At 41.1% G+C, this 19,934-nt stretch overlaps 1 protein-coding gene across 8 annotated transcripts in view; it reads left to right on the top strand.

The window, feature by feature from the left end:
- hmga1a (high mobility group AT-hook 1a) overlaps positions 1-19,934 on the top strand; it is a 138,798-nt gene that overhangs the window by 3,377 nt on the left and 115,487 nt on the right. The gene's annotated exons all lie outside the window — the stretch shown is intronic.

Raw genomic sequence — 19,934 nt, 5'->3', positions numbered from 1 at the left:
AACATTTTTTAAACATGAGACTAGTATGCAGAGGTGTTTGGGGGTCTTTGTACACAAATTACAGTAAGTTGTCGTGCAGGTACAGCAATCAATTAAGGCAAATGGAATATTAGTCTTTATTGCAATGGGGTTGGAATATAAGAGTAAAGAATTCTTGGTGCAATTATATGGGACTTTGGTGAGGCCATACCTGGAGTACTCTGTACAGTTTTGGTCTTCTTGCCTAAGGAAGGTTATACTTGCCTTAGTGGGGATGCAGCAAAGATTCACTAGATTGATTCCTAGGATGAGAGGGCTGTTCTACGAGGAGAGCTTGAACAAAATGAGCCTGTCTGTGTTGTTTAGAAGAATGAGAGCTGATCTCATTGAAACATGTAAAATTCTTGCAGGGCTTAACAGAGCAGGTGCTGAGAGGCTGTTTCCTCTGACTGGACAGTCTAGAATTAGTGTTCATGATCTCGGGGTAAGGGTTGGCCATTTAGGACTGAGCTGCGGGGAAATTTCCTCACTCGGAAGGTTGCGAATCTTTGGATGGCTGTGGATGCTCAGTCATTGAGTATATTGGTACGAAGAAAATCAAGGGATATGGGGATAGCGTGGGAAAGTGGAGTGGATGCAGAAGTTCAACCATGGTCTTATTGAATGTTGGAGCAGGCTTGAGGGGCCTTATGACTGATGCTAGCTCCTATTTCTTATGTTCTTATAACGACAAGCTTGTTATAATTAGATGTTCCAGAGATCTGCAGATATATTATTTGATGTCTATGCCCCCTGGACCTAGTTGCAGATGTGCGTGTATTTTCTTTTAAATTAAGTAATATTACTCAAATTGAAAAGAAATGTCACTTCATGTCATGTTAAAGTATGTATGGATGTCAGTGGTGAGAAGCGAAAGGTTTTGTTGCTTTTATGCAGTGCATAGATCATCATGTGAAATAGGTAGATCTAATGTATAGCAGAATGTGTCGTAGATTGCTTGTCAGTGTCAATATAAACCAATCTTTCGCTATGCTCCTGCTGTACTAGAATGACATAAGAGAGTCTTCCTTAAGCCTGAGTAAAAATGCAAATTTTCTGCATAATCTAGGCTGAAATTGTGTTTACTTCAGACTAGTGCAGACCTAGTTAATATATTTATCGTGGAGTCAGTCTGCTTTAGTAATTGTGACGAGTGCTTCCATTTTTTTGGTTAAATTATGAGGATTTGTATTTTAAAACTGAGAAAAGATTCCATAGATGCTGGAACTTTATGTTTTTTTTAAAAAAAGAGGTCATCAGAAGGTCTTTTTGACTGAGCTTGTAAGTTACTGGAAGGCACCTGTTTTCAGATAATTACCCAACAGGGTTTTTTTTGACATGGGGAAAGATGTTTACAAAGAAATGACTGGTCAAGATTTATAGGGGTCAGGAGGCTTGAGTCTTGTGATATTATTGTTGGTTTCACTTTGGACAGTGAGTTGGTGGTGTGGGCAGTGTTTAAAAAAAAAAACAGTTGGAGAAAATGTACCAAGGGAACAAACCCCAATTCAGCGTGTTCCATCTCTTTATAAAAAAAATCCTGCCAACTTTTCCATCTCTTTAAGAAGCTCTGAGAAGCAAATGTAAGAAACTGCGTGAAACCCCTGTTGCTGCATTTTTCCTGGAAAGTTGCCCAAACTGATCTTCAGTGTCGCCTGTCAAGAATTGTTCTAGGACGATCCCAGTGACAGCCATTTACGCGTATTTGGGACGCCGAACCAAAACAAAGGACATCTGACATCTTTCCATATCATTTCTTTTTTTCTTCAAGATTTAGCAAGCATTTGGCCAAAGTATTCATTTGTCTTTTTTTTTAAACGAGCTCTAAAGAGTAAATCTCTTTTTTTTTAGTCGACCGGTGTGTGTGTGTGTGGCTAAGGTAAAAAGGGAACTTATATATTTCAATCTGTGTGTTAATGCTTTGCATCATTACTGGTTAAGACTTGTTTTATAATAAACTGACAATTTTGTTGTTTATTAAAGAAACCTAGTTGGTGTATTTTATTCTGGGATAAAAATAGAATATGATTGACCGTATTGGTAACTGGGAAAAAATTTAAATATATGTTGTGACCTGTGGAGATGTGGCACTAGAATAAACATTGCACTCCTCCCGCCTCGGTCATAACTTAATGCACCAGGATGCTTTAATATTGTGGTACAAGAACACAAAAAATAGGATCAGGAGTAGATACTTTTTGTTGTGTAATGCTTTTAATTCATCAACACACATGATCAGCCTGTGATTGCTAGTAGTTCACCCTAATGTTTTAAGTCATATTGCACACAACAAATACAAAGGCAAAGACAAAAGACAAAGCCCATTATTGCGCTCAGTTTTTTTTCCACAGGCCAAATGGGCACACCATGAAAATTTCACGTACACCATTCTCCTTTGTTGAAATCATTATGACAACCCTGATATTAAGACTAACTAATTTTAACCAAGTTATTATGTATAAGTAGAACTTTTAGTACTTAAATCATATAGGAGTTCAGGACATGCTGCATTGACAGACTCCATGCTGGACTTGCCCCTCATAGTGGACATGATGAGGGATCATGTGGCAAAGGATAGACTATGCATTTGCAGCTCAGATGGTAAAACTCATGGATAACCACATGTTTATGAGCACAGTTATCACAACCTGATGCAGAAAAAGGTAAAGACTAGAGATAACTGTTGTCAATATTTGTGGATGAATACTTAACACATTAGCTTGACATTCCTTTGCTATTTTAAGCAGGCACTGCACTGTTTTAAGTAAACAGCAGAATGTCATACAAGCAAATTTTTTTCATTAATATTGGCAAGAATAATTTCTAGACTTAATTCTTATTTGTTGTTTTTATAGCGTTAGTCACTAAAAGAAAGAACGAACATGCAATTATATAGGCCTCCAGATGTCCCAAAGTGTGTTACAGTCAATTAAATACTTCTTGAATTGTGGTCACTGTTGTACTGTAGGGTAACACGGCAGCCAATTTGTGCATAGCAAGGTCCCACAAACAACAATGAGATAATGAACAGATAATTTTTTTTTAGTGATATTAATTGAGTGACAAATACTGGCCAGGACACGGAAGCATTCCCCTGCTCTTTGACTAGTGCTAGAGCATGGCTACCCGACCCGAATCCGACGGGACCCGACGACTTGTCGGGTTCGGGCTGGGTCGGGTCCCTGTTCCGGGTCCAAAATTTGGGCTCGGGTCGGGTCAGGCTGGACATGGACGGAGATCAGGACAAACAGAAATCAGAGGTGAGAAGAGTGGGAGGGAAAGAAACAGCTACAAGTTCCAACATAAAGCACCCGAGTGAAATTAACCCAACCCCTTACACTCTGAAATCTACCAAGTCCGGGAGAAACTGACAAGCCCGGGGAAGATACCAGCAACTGCAGTAAGTACAGAAACATCAACTGAGCTCTTGCTTTAATTTATACTTGGCCCAAGGATTTAAAATTATCTGGAAATAGCGGGATTAAACATCCCAACCTGAGTTCTCAGCGGAGATTTTTTTTGGTTAATGACATTGGAACTTGTTACAGTTCAGAAGCTTGTTTGTTACATTGCATGATTTCCTGAAGTGGATTTTTTTTCCTTGCGAGTGCTCCTGTTTGAAATCAGTGTTTGTTGGGTTTTTAAAAAACTTTATGGTGTTAATTGAACACGGGTACATCAACAACTGGCACCTGTACTCGATCACTGGTCTGAAGCCTGGCTACCCGACCAAACCCAAATACATGTGTTGGGTTCGGGTCGGGCATTCAAAAAAATTAAAGGACTGTGGCTCGGGTTGGGTTCAGGTTGGCTGTTGTCAGGTCGGGCCCAGGTGAGGTTTAATTTTATACCCGAGCCAGGCTTTATATAGTGCCATGGGATCTTTTTACGACTATCTGAAAGGATAGGTTTAATGTCTCATTCAAAGGAAACAGCACCTCAGACAGTGTAGCATTCCCCCAACACTGCCTGAAGTGTCAGCCTAGTTTATATGCTCAAACCTCTGGAGTGGGACTTGAACCCACAACCCCCTTGACTCAAAGTGCTACCACTGAGCCAAGGCTGACATTGACAGAATTATAGTTTTTGAGGGTTGCATTGTTAACAATTAGATTGTATCAGAATAACTGTGCTTCATAAACTGATCACCAAATTGTTAGTAAGACAAATGCAGTTGGCTAGTGCTTTAATATTTCAGATAATCTCTTTTTAGGTATTTTAATATACAGTAATTGAAAACCACAGTGATGTTTATTATTGTGTTGATAGCAGAGGGTTCTTTGTGGTGGCCGAGAGTAGTCTAGGCATTTGAAACTTTGTATCAGTATCAAGAACACACTGCAGCTGCTTTAGAAACTGCTTCTCCTCCATCCCTATATTTAACATCCATCATCTAGACTGCAATATGACTGGTAACAAAAGGTAAAAATCAATCTCATTAAGATAGTTGGTAACTGCCTTATTTTATTAATTTATAAAATGTATAAATACGTAACTGGAAATGTAGAGAAGGACAGAGGAAACAGAGTGGTTTTATTAACTTGAATATAGACTTCTCAGAGTATGAGTGAACGGAAGCAAATGGACACAGTTATTTGGAAACTATTGTCTGAAATGTGGAGGAAAGGGAAGTTGAACATTGTATTGACTCTTTGTAGCTAAACATTTTGAAATTCCTTAAAGGATAAGTGTTCATATTAATACTTTGTAGTCTTTTTTTCCGAACAGCTATCATACAATCTTAAGAGTTTATGGCTATAGGTACTTAATGTCAGTGAAAGCTTTCATTGCAAATTGTAAAAAGGAGATTTAGTTCTTTGCCTCAGTGTATGTATGGAAAAATAGATACACGAGTGATTTCAGTGTAATGAAGGGACTGTACCCAAAATGTTGTTCTTTATTTTATCTTTTCGGATTCTGATGGATCTGCTGTGTATTTTCAGCCTTTATGGTTCTAAATCTTGGTTAACTGTAAAAACTGGATATGATGGCCCGGACTTTGCAGTGAGTGGTGAAGGAATGGTGCTTGCTGTCCACCTTGCTGACAGCCTCCCACAAAGATTTTACGGGCTTTAGAACGTAGACTAGCACTAATCTGACATCTGTTTCAGAGCAGCACCCTCTACAGGGGATCTGTGGTCAGTGAGCAGGGCAAGAAACCGGTTTAGTCAGATTGAAGAATCCTCACAGAGACACAGGGCTGAATTTTATGCCACCCCAAAGAGCAGGATGGGTGGGGGGTGGGGGGGGTGGAAATGATGTGGCATAAAATGGAGCGGGAGGCTCTTGGAGCCCTTCCCGACCCGCTCCCGTCTCCGCCGCCACTTTACACAGGGAGGCAGAGGTGAAAAACAGCCCGCCTGCCCCAGACCAATCAAGACCCTTAAGTGGCCACTTAACTGCCTTTGCACGCATCCACGCAGATTTTACGTGTGGCAAGCGGGTGTCCTAGACCCGAGAGAAGCTGCCTGACAAATGCAGGTGGCTCTTGAACGTTGAGGTGGGGGGGGGGGGTCTCATAATCGGGCATCCCATCCCTCCAACTGACCACCCTTGCCTCGCTGGGGCCCGACCAGTTACCCCCAGTGAGGCAACCAAAACTTATCGGCCTTCCAGGCTCCCCGGCATCTTTAATTCTAGCTGGGCTGTAGTCCCAGCAGTGGCCACCGCTCCCAGTGGAGCTGCTAAGTCTAGGAGCTGCCCCATTAGGTGGGACTTCCTACCTCAAGCGGGTGGAAGTCCCGCCTCAGAACAATTGAAGCCCGGGAACTGCAAAATATGGGTCGGATCGCCAAGCGAGGCGGAAGCGGGTTTGCCACCGACTTTACAGTCAGTGGCCGGCTCCCGTCCGCCGATGGTTAAATCACGGCCACAGTCTCAACCATGAAGTATAAAGCAGGAAATATGAGTTAGATTTAAATGATATACAGTAAGTGAAATAAATATTGGGAAATACAGTTAGTATTACAGAGATAAAAGAGACATACAGAAAAAGTGAAAAACTCTTTTTATTATTTTAGAACGTATCCAACACTAATTTTCTTTGAGGGAATGGGACTGCACACTTGTAAAATTAATTTTTCAGAGCCAGAGAATTGTTTAGCAGTAATTAACATTTATCATGCCGTTTAAAAACTCACTTACTCCTGAATGTAAAAGTGCTAATTTTCTCAGTCTTATTTTTTGTTTGGACCTAGTGGGCAAGTATAGCAAAGTTGCATTCATTTCAATGCTGGTGAGGACTGCAACAGTTCATTTTGTGGAGGCAGGGGGGTATCTCCGACAGCAACCTGAGGATTTGCGTGTTTGACTGCATATGTGGAGTGCCAGATGGTGCTGTCTGATTTACCCCTGTTATAATGGTGCTGTTATCCTCACCATTAACTCTTGCCGCAAAGTATGCCCCATTAATAATAGATTATGTTTCAATTTTTTGAACCGAAATTTGTGGCGATGGTTTATGTTTTGTTTTTCTTTTAACTTCTGTGAAGAAGCCTTGTGTATTTCCTGGTGGTGTGACAATGATTTGGAACTTGCCTTTTGTGAGTGAATTCATGCTGTGTCTTGCCTGTCATTGTGTATTAAAATGCTGGGGCACCACACCACTTATGCAAACACATACTTACGACAGCGTTTGATGGATGGTATAATTTATTATTAACATATCCAACTTTTACATTTACAGCAGTGTGGGGGGGGGGGGCCATTGTGGGAAATAAAAGAAAAAAATCAAACAGAGAAATGCAAATCATATCCTTACATGGATGATAGATGATCGAAATGTGAACAATTAAAACTGCAGCTGTCAGAAATGCTACACAGTGCAGTTTGATATGCTGGAGACGTTTAGCCATTTCCATTCAAAGCTTACATTCCAACTGCAGGAGTTTCCTGAATGCAGTATAAAACTGTCATTGGTTTAAATAATGTGCACTGTAACTTTGCTGGTTTGTTACTATATTCTTGACTTGTAATATATATAGTTTTAGAACCAAAAGCGTGTCAAATGAAAATTTCTCTTGTTTCATGGCAAAGCATTGGCTAGGTTCCTCACACAAAACTCAGTTCTGCTGTAAAACCCAAATTAGTATTTCTTACCTGTGTCCATCTGCACTCAATAAGTCATAAACTCTAAACATGCCTTGTGCAGACTCACATCCTGCATGGGGCAAAGGTGGCCAGCTGAATAGCATGATTCATGTCAGTTGTCATTCTGTTGCCCATTGGATTAAATATTATGAATGAAGGATTAAAACTTTAATTCCCTCCTTCCCTTCCTCCCTCCTGAGTTGGGGTGGGGGGGGAGGGGGGTGGTATGGTGTGTGGGTGGTGGAGGTATGAACTATCTGGCCAATTGATGGCAAAACTTTTTTTGGCTCTTATGGAATCTCCTATAAGCATGTCAGTATACAGAGTTCCTCCAGTGTACAGATAAAAAACAAATACTGCTGTCACTTTTATATCAGTAACATATGGAAGGTTGAATTAAAACAATATAATTTTTTGTCTGAGACACTACACGAAGCCCTAATTTTCAGCCACCTTTTATTTTATTTGTTCTCTGGATGTAGGTGATGTGCTCCCATGGCTGCATTTATTGACCATCCATAGTTATTCCAAGTGGGTCACTTTTAAACTGTTGCAGTCCTTGTGGAAATTATGCTCCCACAATGGTGTTAGGTGGACGATTCCAGGATATTGACCCAGCGAGGATAAAGAAACAGTGATGTATGTACAAGTCAGGATGGTGTGTGACTCGAAGAGGGAATCGGAGGTGATAGTGTTCCCACAACATTGCTGCTCTTGTTCTCACTGGTAGAGGTCTTGGAGGAAGATGCTGTTTTAAGTAATGTTGATTAGTTGATGCAGTGCATTCTGTCAATAGTAGATATAATAGGAACATCATTGGTGGTGCAAAGAGTGGATATTGAATTCGGGGCACCAGCTGAGTGAACTAATCTGCCATAATGATGTCAGACTTCTTGAGTATTCTTGTAGCTGCACTTATTCAAGCACCTGGTGAGTATTCCATTGCACTCTTGACTTCAGCCTTGTAGGTGATAAAGAGGCTTTGAGGTGTCAGGAAATGAGCCCCTCACAGGGTACCTAACCTCTACTTTGCTCTTGTAGCTATGGTATTGATATGGCTAGCACAATTCAGCTGCTGGTTAATGGTGACACCCAATGCTAGATATTAGAGTACTTGGCAACAGTAGTGCTTTTGAAAGTCAATGTAAGATGGTTGAGATTTCTCTTGTTTTAGGATGATTGTCACCTGGTACTGAAGTCGCCTGCCACTTGACTGTCCAAGCATGGATGTAATCTAGGACCTGCTATTGGCTGGCTTTGGCTGCTTCTTTATTTCACCTTCAACAAAAAAGGGAGAAATACTTCAATAAAGTTGATAGTGCATTAATGATGTATTGGGGCATTGTAGTCAAGAAGATTGGGGTTAAAAATCCTAAATTTATAGTATACAAAGACATTGGAATTTAGTAATTACACAATCAATTTCCAATTTTTAGTTTCTCTTTGTTGGTTTGTGGATTTTGTTATTTTGGATGGCATTGGCTAGTAACCAAATGCATATTGCTATTCTTCTTCTGCAACCAGATGGCTTCCTTAACAACAAAGCAAGTTAGTTGCTTAAGAATTCTGCATTCCAACATGATGATGCTGGATGGTGCATTAGCATAATATGCTTTATGGTACTGTATGGAAACCAGGGAAATGTGACTTGTTTAATGTAATACATTTAAGTAATCTTCTATTGAAGTGACATTTTATGCAGGACACACAAATGATAGAATGAAGTCCAAATTTGGGCCTCCACGTTCTGTTGTTGTTTCCATGGATCTCCAAAGGTTTTAAATTGAGTCTAGACTAACGAGAAAATCTTTTTGAATTCCACACTTGCACAATGCTGTGCTCTCTTTCCCAGAACTTGGGAATTTTTCATTGCAAGTATGCTCCACCATTAACATGAATTATTTTGTGTAAATAACTTTCTAATTAATGTAGACACCACATTGCATTGCTACACCGTGTCCTTTTATAGACCTCTACGAGTTATTACAGCACTCATTATTCTCTCATTTACAGGGTGCCTCCAACAAGCTTGGCATATCAGCTGTATAATGCAAGTATTTTTCTCCTTTGCCTTTTGTGAGTTAGAATTCCAGCATTTTTATCCTTTAGGCCAGACACTTTCTGTGGTTGATCAGGTGTCCACCTCCAAGGTCTTTGCTAATGTTACTTCCAGCTTGGTGTTAGGGGACAAAGAACAAAGAAAATTACAGCACAGGAACAGGCCCTTCGGCCCTCCAAGCCTACGCCGATCCAAATCCTCTATCTAAACCTGTCGCCTATTTTCTAAGGGTCTGTATCTCTTTACTTCCTGCCCATTCATGTATCTGTCTAGATACATCTTAAAAGACGCTATCGTGTCCGCGTCTACCACCTCCGCTGGCAACACGTTCCAGGCACCCACCACCCTCTGCGTAAAGAACTTTCCACGCATATCCCCCCTAAACTTTTCCCCTTTCACTTTGAACTCGTGTCCCCTAGTAATTGAATCCCCCACTCTGGGGAAAAAGCTTCTTGCTATCCAACCTGTCTATACCTCTCATGATTTTGTACACCTCAATCAGGTCCCCCCTCAACCTCCGTCTTTCTAATGAAAATAACCCTAATCTACTCAACCTCTCTTCATAGCTAGCGCCCTCCATACCAGGCAACATCCTGGTGAACCTCCTCTGCACCCTCTCCAAAGCATCCACATCCTTTTGGTAATGTGGCGACCAGAACTGCACGCAGTATTCCAAATGTGGCCGAACCAAAGTCTTATACAACTGTAACATGACCTGCCAACTCTTGTACTCAATACCCCGTCCGATGAAGGAAAGCATGCCGTATGCCTTCTTGACCACTCTATTGACCTGCGTTGCCACCTTCAGGGAACAATGGACCTGAACACCCAAATCTCTCTGTACATCAATTTTCCCCAGGACTTTTCCATTTACTGTATAGTTCACTCTTTAATTGGATCTTCCAAAATGCATCACCTTGCATTTGCCCTGATTGACCTCCATCTGCCATTTCTCTGCCCAACTCTCCAGTCTATCTATATTCTGCTGTATTCTCTGACAGTCATCTTCACTATCTGCTACTCCACCAATCTTACTGTCGTCTGCAAACTTGCTAATCAGACCACCTATACTTTCCTCCAAATCATTTATGTATATCACAAACAACAGTGGTCCCAGCACGGATCCCTGTGGAACACCACTGGTCACACGTCTCCATTTTGAGAAACTCCCTTCCACTGCTACTCTCTGTCTCCTGTTGCCCAGCCAGTTCTTTATCCATCTAGCTAGTACACCTTGGACCCCATGCGCCTTCACTTTCTCCATCAGCCTACCATTCGGAACCTTATCAAACGCCTTACTGAAGTCCATGTATATGACATCTACAGCCCTTCCCTCATCAATCAACTTTGTCACTTCCTCAAAGAATTCTATTAAGTTGGTAAGACATGACCTTCCCTGCACAAAACCATGTTGCCTATCACTGATAAGCCCATTTTCTTCCAAATGGGAATAGATCCTATCCCTCAGTATCTTCTCCAGCAGCTTCCCTACCACTGACGTCAGGCTCACCGGTCTATAATTACCTGGATTATCCCTGCTACCCTTCTTAAACAAGGGGACAACATTAGCAATTCTCCAGTCCTCCGGGACCTCACCCGTGTTTAAGGATGTTGCGAAGATATCTGTTAAGGCCCCAACTATTTCCTCTCTCGCTTCCCTCAGTAACCTGGGATAGATCTCATCCGGACCTGGGGACTTGTCCACCTTAATGCTTTTTAGAATACCCAACACTTCCTCCCTCCTTATGCCGACTTGACCTAGAGTAATCAAACATCTGTCCCTAACCTCAACATCCGTCATGTCCCTCTCCTCGGTGAATACCGATGCAAAGTACTCATTTAGAATCTCACCCATTTTCTCTGACTCCACGCATAACTTTCCTCCTTTGTCCTTGAGTGGGCCAATCCTTTCTCTAGTTACCCTCTTGCTCCTTATATATGAATAAAAGGCTTTGGGATTTTCCTTAACCCTGTTTGCTAAAGATATTTCATGACCCCTTTTAGCCCTCTTAATTCCTCGTTTCAGATTACGCCTACAATCCCGATATTCTTTCAAAGCTTCGTCTTTCTTCAGCCGCCTAGACCTTATGTTTGCTTCCTTTTTCCTCTTAGCTAGTCTCACAATTTCACCTGTCATCCATGGTTCCCTAATCTTGCCATTTCTACCCCTCATTTTCACAGGAACATGTCTCTCCTGCACGCTAATCAACCTCTCTTTAAAAGCCTCCCACATATCAAATGTGGATTTACCTTCAAACAGCTGCTCCCAATCTACATTCCCCAGCTCCTGCCGAATTTTGGTATAGTTGGCCTTCCCCCAATTTAGCACTCTTCCTTAAGGACCACTCTCGTCTTTGTCCATGAGTATTCTAAAACTTACGGAATTGTGATCACTATTCCCAAAGTAGTCACCTACTGAAACGTCAACCACCTGGCTGGGCTCATTCCCCAACACCAGGTCCAGTATGGCCCCTTCCCGAGTTGGACTATTTACGTACTGCTCTAGAAAACCCTCCTGGATGCTCCTTACAAATTCTGCTCCATCTAGACCTCTAACACTAAGTGAATCCCAGTCAATGTTGGGAAAATTAAAATCTCCTATCACCACCACCCTGTTCCTCCTACAGCTTTCCATAATCTGTTTACATATTTGTACCTCTATCTCACGCTTGCTGTTGGGAGGCCTATAGTACAGCCCCAACATTGTTACCGCACCCTTCCTATTTCTGAGTTCTGCCCATATTGCCTCACAGCTCGAGTCCTCCATAGTGCCTTCCTTCAGCACAGCTGTGATATCCTCTTTGACCAGTAATGCAACTCCTCCACCCCTTTTACCTCCCTCTCTATCCCGCCTGAAGCATCGGTATCCTGGGATATTTTGTTGCCAATCATGCCCTTGCCTTAACCAAGTCTCAGTAATAGCAATAACATCATGCTCCCAGGTACTAATCCAAGCCCTAAGTTCATCTGCCTTACCTACTACACTTCTTGCATTAAAACAAATACACTTCAGACCACCAGTCCCTTTGCTTTCATCATCTGCTCCCTGCCTACTCTTTCCCTTAGTCACGCTGGCTTCATTATCTAGTTCCTTACAGGCTTTAGTTACTACATCCTTACTCTCTACTGACCTCCTTTGGTTCCCATCCCCCTGCCACATTCGTTTAAACCCTCCCCAACAGCGTTAGCAAAAGCACCCCCAAGGACATTGGTTCCAGTCCGGCCCAGGTGTAGACCGTCTAATTTGTAATAGTCCCACCTCCCCCAGAACCGGTCCCAATGTCCCAAAAATCTGAACCCCTCCCTCCTGCACCATCTCTCAAGCCACGCATTCATCCTGACTGTTCTTTCATTTCTACTCTGACTATCACGTGGCACTGGTAGCAATCCTGAGATTACTACCTCTGAGGTCCTACTTTTTAACTTGGCTCCTAACTCCCTAAATTCTGCTTGTAAGACCTCATCCCTTTTTTTTACCTATATCATTGGTGCCTATGTGCACAACGACAACTGGCTGTTCACCCTCCCCCTTCAGAATGTTCTGCAGCCGATCTGAGACATCCCTGACCCGTGCACCTGGGAGGCAACATACCATTCGGGAGTCTCGTTTTCGACCACAGAACCGCCTATCTACTCCCCTTATAATCGAATCCCCTATGACTATAGCCCTTCCACTCTTTTTCCCGCCCTTCTGAACAGCAGAGCCAGCCACGGTGCCATGAACCTGGCTACTGCTGCCTTCCCCTGGTGAGCCATCTCCCTCAACAGTATCCAAAACGGTATACCTGTTGTGGAGGGAGATGACCGCAGGGGACACCTGCGCTGCCTTCCTGCTCTTTCTCTGCCTTTTGGTCACACATTCCCTTTCTCCCTCAGCAATCCTAATCTGCGGTGTGACCAATTTGCTAAACGTGCTATCCACGACCTCCTCAGCATCGCGGATGCTCCAAAGTGAGTCCATCCGCAGCTCCAGAGCCGTCATGCGGTCTAACAAGAGCTGCAGCTGGACACACTTCCTGCACATGAAGGAGTCAGGGACATCAGCCATGTCCCTGAGCTCCCACATTGAGCAAGAGGAGCATGTCACGGGTCTGAGATCTCCTGCCATTTTTAATCTTAAGCTTAAACTTAGTTAAATGAAAAAGGAACGAAAAGTTTTTAACCAATCACACGATAAAACAAAGAGAAATAGAGAAAGCCTTACCTTATCTACACACCACCGAGTCCTTTTTTTTGGTTAGAGGAGGAGGGCGGGTGGGAGACACTACAGGTGTAGTGTCTCGGGTTCAGAAACAGCCCAAATTTATAGGGTTTTACTTACCCAGCAGCCCCCTGGTCTCCGCCGAAAACAAAAGGAAATTAAATTTACTTTAAACTGACCTTCCCAGCTGCTCACTTGCTCGCACTCTCTGCTCCCGAAAAAGCTGCTGCAATGAAAAAGGGACACCTGACACTGGCTTGGGGCAATCCTTTTTTTTCAATGCCATATTTTTCCTCTTTTGTATGGGGAGCCTTCTAGATACTGCTTGAAACTTTCCCATAGCAACATGACTTGAGATGAGTAACTTGGCAGAGTGGGAGATGAAATTTGCATCTTACCATTTGGTATTGGTGTGGATTGATTTTCAAATGTATTGTGCCTCAGATTACATTTTCATACAGGAAAATATCTTTTACAGTCTAGAAAATAATAACCAAAGTTTAATGCCATTGAAAAGTAGAGCACAGGATTGATTTCTTTCTGAGTTCCTAGCCTCAGCTTTGGTTATAGCTGAACGTTGAAAGCCCGATTGATTGATACTTGGCTAGAGAGAACTAGAAGATGATCAGGGCTCAATATACTGAATTCCTGTCTCGGTAAGAAGCAAAGAACAGGGAAGCACATGGTCTAGTTAATTGTGTAACACCTGGTAAAGGAGACACAGACAGTAGCTGGATTCCCTCTTTTTCTTTTAGATTGAGCCAGTCAGGTTTAGTTGCAGTTTTGACCAGCAGAGATTTAGCCCACTAATGAGGACGGTGTGGTGTATTTTGTTTTTCTTATGATGAGTAATACTGAATTAAGTCAAAGAATGTTGAGATTTACTATCATTGTTACTCAGCTTGTTCATTTAATAATTGCAAAATAAATCAATTTAATGATTTACATTCAGCCTTGTCTCACCAAAATGTTAGTCTGCCTTTCGGGAGATGGGTGAAGTACATGTGGAGGCATGTGTTTATAGGAGAGACTGATGACTCAAAACCCTTTAACATTAACTAGAGCAGACCCAGAATTTGTAACCGTGCTATCTTCAGATGCATATCCAAAAGTAACTGTATAAATGTAACCTTAATATACAACTTCCAGAGGTTTTAGTTGTTATCTATTCAACAACGGCCATAATACTTGGTAATTTCTTGGTTTCACTAATTGTGCAAAGTGAGCATGTTTGTTTTGATCAACCAATTTAAAACTTTTCAGCTAAAAGATCATTTAATTCAAAAGTTAATATTAGTGAAGTGTAGGCAGAATCAGGTAATATAGTGGCTTCATGGAATGAGCTGTTCCTGTTGCTTTTGCAAAATCTGATTTCTTCCATAACACCTGCTAATCCCTCTTAAGTTTTCCAACTGAATTAAGTGTGGGCAGTGTTCATCCATTTCACATTGGACACAAGCCTATAATACAAAACTAGAAGTGGTTCCATTGCTTCCTTGTGATGATAGTCAGGGAGATCTAAGGGTGGGGAATGTAGGCAAGTAGTGCTGTAGGACTTAAGGTAACATTGTAGGGCTGTGCTATATAGTATTTTACCTTGGTGCCCAGGACTGTAACTAGGTGGAAGGAAGTCATGCTTTCTGTGATTCCAGTTTAAGTTTAAATTAACAGGAAGTGGATTCTCGTAAACTGGCCATGGCTGTTGAAGCTCTTTCAACAGAGCACTTTCTGTCAGTCTTGTGGAGGAATGCTAATCAATAGCATAGTAGTAGGTGGATGTGTTTTTATAGTGCAGTTAAATACATTTAAAATACCGCACACACTCACAGCTGGAATAGTGAGTCATTGGATGTTTCCCAGGAAATGATGCAATGCCTTAAACAGCTTCCATTTGTTTGCAATTAATTCATCCCAACTCACATACCTGATAATGTGAGTGCATTATGATCCATCTTGGATAGTGGAATTTGTAGACACATCAATTTAATGAACCTCCTTTTTAACAGAATAGACACTCACAGTTGTAACAGTACTTTTCAGGATTTTTACCATCTATCTCAATATTTTGTGCAACCTATATTTCCTCTACTGGTTCAGAAGTCTCTTTTGTTATGCGACAACCTTATAAATTCTGTGTCCATCATTCCTGATTACAATTTTGCAATGCTTAATAAGCAAGAACAAAAATGGTATTAATGCTATAATACTTTATATTTTTAAAAAAATTAATTGTGACTTCTTTAGAACGGTCAAATAAAAAGCATTCCATATCTTAGTTTTCATGTAGGAATTGCAAGTTTTTTTCTACACTTAAAAATTCATTTCATGTCTTTAATTGATCTTTCCAACCTAATTGCAAGCCCAAGGGCATGTTTTATCATTTCAGTATGTCGCATAAGCTTATAATTTATATTGGTCAATGTGTAATGAGATATATGCAGTGTGGGAATCGGATTTTCCTTTCCATTCCTTGTGCCTGTTCGTGGAAATGCATGAAACCACTTTGGTGTATTTTACGGTTAAATGTAAAGACCCAATAGAGTGGATTTAGGGAAGGAAATGTTGTACAAGCTGTTACTGTTGTTTTATCTATTAGCATCTGCAATGTTTTAGCTGTATAATATCTGCAAACATCTCTAAATTAACTGATTCTATTTGTATCATAAATTAACAAACATAAGGAAACACAGAACCTTTTTTGAATTCAACTCAACAATAGTAAACAAGAGCAGGAATCCTGGCCAATACTCCCTAACCTATTGGTGCTGAGTCTAAGTGTAGCGCCACAGTTGTTGAAACCTGAAGCTGCTTTATGGTTCTGATACGTTTTGGATAAATTTGCTGAGCCATTTGGAAAAGCCACTTATACAAATCTCTTCAAAACATGAGGGTGTGGTAGTATAGTGGTAATGTTACTGGTTAATGCTCCAGAGACCTGAGTTCAAATCCCACTCTGGGCTGCTGAGGGGAATTTAAATTCAAGTTAGATCAGACTGTACAAAGCCATGGCTTGGTGTTTCATTTTGATCTGAAGTTCAAATGTTCTATCCTATTCATCACCAATATCACTTATTTCCAAGTACCTGTACTCCATCTGAGGCCGTCCATCACTGAATCCATTATTTATGCTTTTGTTATTTCTTGGCTCAATTTTCTCTAAATTTTCTCCCATAATCCACCCTACATAAACTTTGTAGCTTGTTCTGTGCTCAGTCCTGTTCAGCCATCGTCCTGGTCCTCCCTCATTTACACTAGAGTGCAGTTTCTAATTACATTAAAGTTAGAATCCCTGTTTTCATCTTCAGTTTACTTTGTGGGTTGTCCCATCCTATTTCTTCAACCTGCTCCACCTTTTGTATTCTGTTTGGTCCTCGGTGTGGCCTGACATGCACATCCTTTTAACCCCACGCCTTCCATTTGCTCCATAATTGGTAGCAGAACCTTCAGTGACCTCAGTTTTATTCTCTAGAATTCCCTCCCTAAATTTTTCCAACACTTGTCTACATCTTTTTAAAAAGCTTCTCAAAATGTAACTTTTTGGCGAGGCTTAAGGTAATTAATTCTAGCCTCTGCTTCCAAGATGTCCATTGCCTTGTCAACTCTTTCTTTCTGTTTTCTTCTTTCCCCCACTAAAGTGCCTCCTCAGCTCCTCCAGCATGTTTTGCAATGGGGAAAGTAAAAGTATTATGGAATTCTTATTGATTCTGCAGATTTTGATGTTTTGCAGTGATGGACAAACTTCTGTAACATTAGGCTGCAGTGGGACCTTGGTAAATGCTAATAACAGTGCTCCTGAAGCTGGGCTACCCACAAAATTTACCAGTATATTTAAAAATAGATTGAGATGTAGGCGAGGAGCACAGTAAGTTAAGGTGATGTTACTTAGAGAATGCCACAGAACCACTTGCATTGTCCAAATGCACTGAGAGCAAATGATACCTGTGAAAAATGCCACATTCAGCATGATTTATTGCTCAAGCGCCACAATTTGTCATAATGAATCCTGGAAACAGTGAAAATTTGAGTTTTGAGTAGATCTGCGTGATAAATTGCTTGTCTTGTATGAATCTGTACTATGTGAAATGCTTCACACTACTTTAAACTGACTGCAGACTAAAGCCCTGCTCGGGTCTGCAAATGAGACCCGACCCGGCCCGAGTCCTTCCATTTTTTTTCCACGCCTGACCCGACCCGACCCAACCATCAGTTAGCCTACCTTTCGTTTTTCACTTTGTTCCTTACCTGCACAAGCTTAAAATAACTGTAGCAAAACCACCTTTAAAGTGTAAAAAGTAAATTAACATTAAAGACACTTACCTGAGGTGGTGATAGAGCGTGTCCGATCCAGCCTGACCCGACCCGAGCCCGAATGCCGGATCCGGAAGTGCGACCCGACCCGAACCTGACGCATGTTGTTGGGTCCTGATGGGTTCGGGTCGGGTAGCAGGCCTTGACTGCAGACATGGTACTCTTGTCATCTTAAAGTGCAAACCAGCTGACCTAAAGTAAACTTACAGCATCATAGATGCATAAATATTAACCATTGAGTTACAGGCACCAATTTAAAATAAATATGAGAAATCCGTCCCATGTGTTTGGTTAAATGTGGAACATGGCATCAAGAGAGGGCCTGGCTCTGCTAAGCAGAATGTTATAAAGTAGGGTGATAGATAAGGTCACTCTTGAAAAAATATCAAAAATAAAGTATAAAAGTGCCTCAGAATTGTTACATTGTTGTACATTCTATACTCATTCTTTCATAGCAGTGTTAAAATCATGTTGCAGCATGCCATTAAAAGTTTCAGTAACATTAATTAGCAATGACATTACTGAAATATGAAGAAAAATTCTGCTCTGGATAGTAAGGGGAACACAGAAATTTTCCTTATGCTTGTTGTGTATTATGGTGTGCTGTCTAGCTGAATTTTGATAAAGCAACAATCAATTTGCGAAGTAATGTTCTGCTGGAACATGGTTCCTATCAACTCCAGATAATAGTAACAGGTTTTCAGATCTGATATCGCAGACCAATTATTTATTCATTAATTTATTTTAAATAATGTCAAGGATGCTTTTTTAAAAAATGTATTTACTTAAAAGTGATTGGACTTTGAAAATGTGCTTTTGTTGTAGTTTGTGTTTTATGCTAAATGTTTAAATCCTCGACCTGAGAACATTTTATGTTGGATCAGAGACTTACATTCAAAATGGAATGTCATTTCATTATGAATGTAAGTGCCCTCAATGTACAAATTGTACACTACATGTAACTGTTCCTTTCTAGGGATGATGGCTTCCTAGTGCTACCCCTGATTCATTTGCAGTTGGGTGTAAGTTGCACTGGGTTCTACTGTGCAGTGCATAGACTGGATGCTAAGTGCAGCATTTCGAGAAAGCCAGGGAGAGGAAAGTATGTTGGAATAATATTTATCAGTTGGTTTACCATAAAGATGTAAGGAAGAAAAATTTGGAGAAGAACAATTCTGAAGGGAGCTGGGAGAGGACAGTTTTAGCAGTAAATTAACGGACTTTTGTGAAAAATTTATTTTGCTAGTGAAATCTCAGAATTTTCATAGAGATTTCTACTTTCTGGAACTGTTGGCCTGAACCTGCTAGACTCACATTTTTCATACATGCTAACGCCAAAGCCTAGGCAAAATAAAGCTAACGTGGCCACCAAAAAGTTGACAATTCAAGGGCGGCCCTAATTTTAAGCCTGCAACTTGTGAAAACAAATAGGCGCATGGACTTTGTAACTTAAGCTGTAGGTAATAACCAACATTCCTTCACTTGTTTTGGAGAAAAATAACACTCCATGAAAGCCTGAAAGGGAAATCCGAATGTTGAATGCACAAAATTGGTGGTACATCTTTAGATGGTCTAGAGGCATGCTCCCTGAAAAAGTTTGAAATTTACATTAAAAATGTTGTGTACTTGTTCATTTTAAGCATCTGTTTATACTTTGTTTTTATTTTTAAAGAGAATGACATTTAGATTAGATCAATCAGGCTATCATGTACCAAAAAGGTGACTGAACAGTCCCCCTCTCACATTCAGCTTCTCTGCTTCAGTTTGCACAGGCACTCTACACATGCAGGTCATAGTACACAGAGACACAGTACTCCATCCAACTTTGCACACAGTCACAATGACACTGCCTCCTCTTCTAGCTATCCCAGTTTGTACTGGTGCTCTACTCCCTCCTCACTTTAACCTGGCACTTTTGTCCTGCATGCCACTTTCACGTCCCCCATTCAAGCTGTTACTGTTCTTTCAGCCTTCCCAATTTAGTTCATGCTGTCACACTTTCTCCCCAGTCCTTTCTCCAGTCACCTTCTTAAGTTGTTCCATTCTTCATCTCATTCCTACCTACTTCTCCTTATTTCCACCCATTTTCACCTGCCCTCTCCCCTCACTGTCATTCCTAACTGACTTCTATCCTGTGACAATTCCTGACAACTGTATGCAGCAGTGACAGTCTCTTCAATTAACAACAGAACTCACAGCACTAGGGGAGCTTGATTACTTTTATTCCAAGGAAATGCTGACTCCACCCTTGTAACATTG

This window comes from Heterodontus francisci, chromosome 25 (assembly GCF_036365525.1).
Source record: "Heterodontus francisci isolate sHetFra1 chromosome 25, sHetFra1.hap1, whole genome shotgun sequence".
Lineage (NCBI taxonomy): Eukaryota > Metazoa > Chordata > Chondrichthyes > Heterodontiformes > Heterodontidae > Heterodontus > Heterodontus francisci.
The sequence above is the reverse complement of the archived record's forward strand: the minus strand, read 5'-3'. Positions and strand labels throughout refer to the sequence as shown.